At 32.7% G+C, this 3,953-nt stretch overlaps 1 pseudogene; it reads left to right on the top strand.

Moving 5' to 3' along the window:
* Window positions 1–2,821: 2,821 nt before the first annotated feature.
* On the top strand, window positions 2,822–3,103 carry LOC136132350 (HIG1 domain family member 1A, mitochondrial pseudogene; annotated as a pseudogene).
* The last annotated feature ends 850 nt before the right edge of the window (window positions 3,104–3,953 follow it).

Raw genomic sequence — 3,953 nt, 5'->3', positions numbered from 1 at the left:
AAACAAAAATAATTTTAAGATCATTTTTCACCTGAAAAATCAAAATTTGTGCTTGAAAATCTCTTCTAAAATTTACATCCTCCTCTACTTACAGCTTGTATCACATTTAAATTATCTCTGACATAATTATTAAATCATAATCCAAGAAAACTCTTCATAAGATCTTTAAATAATACACTCAAGTATTTAAGAAGTCTCATTTTTATATATATCTTGTTGAAACTCATTTTATCTCCTTTTTTAATGGAAAATGCAATAAAAAGATTTTTAATATCTTATCCCTTATTTTACTGAATAGAATCCTGCCTTTATGTTCAGCGTTATTCTGTAAATAAATCTGGACTTTTAAAGACTAATTTTAATAGCAACAATACTATTTGTAACATACTTTTTCTTTTCTTGGCCTTAGGAAAATATTCTAATAATTTAACTATGAAATTACATACCCTTTCATTTCCCAGATCCACACCCTAAAGCCTTCCTTATTTTTTATTTATCTCACCAGTTAGCCTCCTTTAGTGACATTTACTGACAGCTCATTCCTTTTCCTACTTTTCTGTTATAAGGTCTTACTTTTCAGTGGAGGTCACAGTTTTGAAAGCTGTGGCCACAAATGCTTTTACAGTCCTTTGGATGAGCTAAATCAAAAGGGCAATGAAACGGACACATTTTGCAACCAGACGGCTCTGTAATCCACAATTAATTTTCTAATTTCTGCATGAAAATTAAAAAGATATAGTTTGATTACAGAATGTATTTCATATATATGCAAGCACTTAAAACCTTTCTAATTATGTATGCAAGGCCTAAACCAATCTCAAGAATTAATGTCAGATTTAGAGCAGAATCTTAAAATATTGCTAATCCATTTTAAGATGTAAATGAATTAGTCATTTGGAGAATGCAAATTAAAATGGCAAAATACCACTACATACCCATTAAAATAACTCAGTGAAACAGACAATTTTCTAGGAAAATACAAATTATCACAATAGAATCAGTCATAGGAAACCTGAATAGACCAAGAATTAACTTTTACTCAATTAATCAATAAGAAAAAGGTACTCCACTTGAGAAAATGAGTTAATGACATACTTTTTTGTCAGGTTGACAAAAATTTTAAAAGGACAGTAATATCTACTTTTGGTGATAGCTTAGGGAGGCAAATACTGTCATATACAGTTGATAATAAAAAGAATTGCTAATACTTTCTTATGAATAAATTGCCAATGTTAATCAAAAAAGGGAAAATGTTTTTTCTTTTGGTCTCTGAAAATTTTCTTTTAGAAATTCTTCTAACCAACTAAAGATGTAAATTAAGATTTTGCTATAGGCGTGTTAATCATAAAGAACATTATTTTAAAAGAGTGAAAAATTGGAAAGATTCTAGATTTCCTTGTATAAATTTTATTACATGAATATATGATCATTAAAAATGAACTGATATTTCAATATGTTAATGATAGAATGTTGAACTTAAAAGCTCTTATTATACTCTAAGGAATCAACAAAATACAACTACACATAACAATATAGAGGGTTCTCACAAAGATATTTCACTAAAAGAAGTCAATCACAAAAAAATATGTATTATATTATTCCACCTATATAAAGTATATAAACAGGTAAAAACAATTTATGCTGTTAGAAATCAAGATAATGTTTAACTTTTGGGGAGATAATGACTGGAGGAGAACAGAAAGGGGTCCCTGGGGATGATAGTAATGTTCTTTTCTGAATATTGGTCCTGATTGCATGGGTGTGTTTGTGAAAATTCTTCTAGCAAATGACAGAAGCCAAGGTTTTCATGTACTAAGCTCTAAAGAGGAGCCAGAAAAGATATAAATAAGATATTATGTAACATAAATACTTTAAATAACCCTCCTTGGCCTGATTCTAAATCCTCATACAAAAGGATATTGATAAAATAACCAGTTCATTCTTCCCTTATCTCTTCATTCATTCAACAGTTAATTATTGAGAATTTCATGTGTGCCAAGTCCACTTCTAGTTAATGAAGTGAGGAAAACCATTAGGTCACTGGTCTCATGGAATTTATATTCCAGCTGGGAAGATAAACAATAAACATTGTAACATTCCATTGAAAATTAATATGTATCACTTAGTGTTAAAAGCTATACAGAGATTAATCCTTTGTCAGTTGCTTCATTTGCAAATATTTTCTCCCATTTTGAGGGTTGTCTTTTCATCTTGATTATGGTTTCCTTGGCTGTATAAAAGCTTTTAAGTTTCATTACGTCCATTTGTTTATTTTTATTTTTATTTCCATTACTCTAGGAGGTGGGTCAGAAAGGATCTTGCTGTGATTTATGTCATAAAGTGTTCTGCCTATGTTTTCCTCTCAGAGTTTTATAGTGTCTGGCCTTACATTTAGGTGTTTAATCCATTTTGAGTTTATGTTTGTGTATGGTGTTAGGTAGTGTCCTAATTTCATTCTTTTACATGTAGCTGCCCGGTTTTCCCAGCACCACTTATTGAAGAGGCTGTCTTTTCTCCATTGTATGTTCTTGCCTCCTTTGTAAAGCAGCCCATGCAGCTCTTTATCAAAAAAACCAAACAACCCAATCCGAAAATGGGCAGAAGATCTAAATAGACATTTCTCCAAAGAAGACATACAGATGGCCAACAAATACATGAAAAGATGCTCAACATCACTAAGCATTAGAGAAATGCAAATCAAAACCATAATGAGGTATCACCTCACACCAGTCAAAATGGCCATCATCAAAACATCTAGAAACAGCAGAAGCCGGTTGGAACCTGCGATGTCTTGTAGTTGTCTGAAGATCCTTCAATCACTATGTCAAGCGACACAGATGATTCTCTTTCTTCATATGATGAAGATCACGGATCTAAACTTATCCGAAAAGCTAGAGAGGCATCATTTGTCCCCACTGGAATGGCAGGTTTTGCAACAATCGTTGCATATAGATTATATAAATTGAAGAGCAGGGGAAATACTAAAATGTCTGTTCACCTGATTCACATGTGCATGGCAGCCCAAGGCTTTGTTGTGGGAACAATGACTCTTGGTATGGGCGATTCCATGTATCGAGAATTCTGGGCAAAACCTAAACCTTAGAAGAGGAGACGTTGTCTTGGTCTCATTGGTGGTGCTTGCTTTAGTTAGACATCTCATATTGAGGTTATATGTTTATGTTGAAAATAAATTCTTTGGGTCGGACAATAACATGGTAATTTGAATACTGGCTTCCTTTCTTGCAGGCTTGATTTGCCTGGTGACCAGGTTACTGGTGACTAGTTCACTAGCTAGGTCATTCGGGGGAGGCAGATTAGCACAAAAACATGTCATTTTTAAATGCTCTTGATAGTGGTACAATGTCCACCTTCTTAAGCTCTTCTGATGAAATTAGTTTTAAAGAGGACAACATGCCAATCCTGATAATGCTCCCAGTTGCTGCAGAATATCATATACTTTTGATGTAATATAGGAATCCTATTTACCCCAGTTAATTTAACTCTTTCTGACTGCCTTGTGGACTGAGTACTGTTTTAAGGGCTGGTTGGCTCTAGAGGAACCCTTTCAGAACAGTGCACAGAATACAACATTATAAACCTCCTGGCAACTATATGTGTGTTTTTAAGCCAAACCTAAAAAGCTGGTAAGAGAGCTGCTTTGAAGTAGTATTTATTTCAGAATCATAGTTGTAAACATGAGAATAACTTAACTGTAGATCCCCATCTAGCTCTTTTGTAATTGCAGAATTATATTTTGCTGCTGTTATATTAGAATAATTTTTGTGTCATTTTGAAATAGATATATGAATTTTAAGTGCTAATGCTAGGGTAAATGAAAAACACTTTTTAAATGTGTGCAACATGTTTATTTTCTCTGTAAGAATCATAAATGTTAAACTAAATAAATTGCCTATAATGGAAGTGATTTATGAGCAAGCTGGTTTGGTCAGACA

Source organism: Phocoena phocoena, chromosome 1 (assembly GCF_963924675.1).
Source record: "Phocoena phocoena chromosome 1, mPhoPho1.1, whole genome shotgun sequence".
In the NCBI taxonomy this organism is placed as follows: Eukaryota; Metazoa; Chordata; class Mammalia; order Artiodactyla; family Phocoenidae; genus Phocoena; species Phocoena phocoena.
This window is presented reverse-complemented; position numbering and strand designations above follow the sequence as displayed.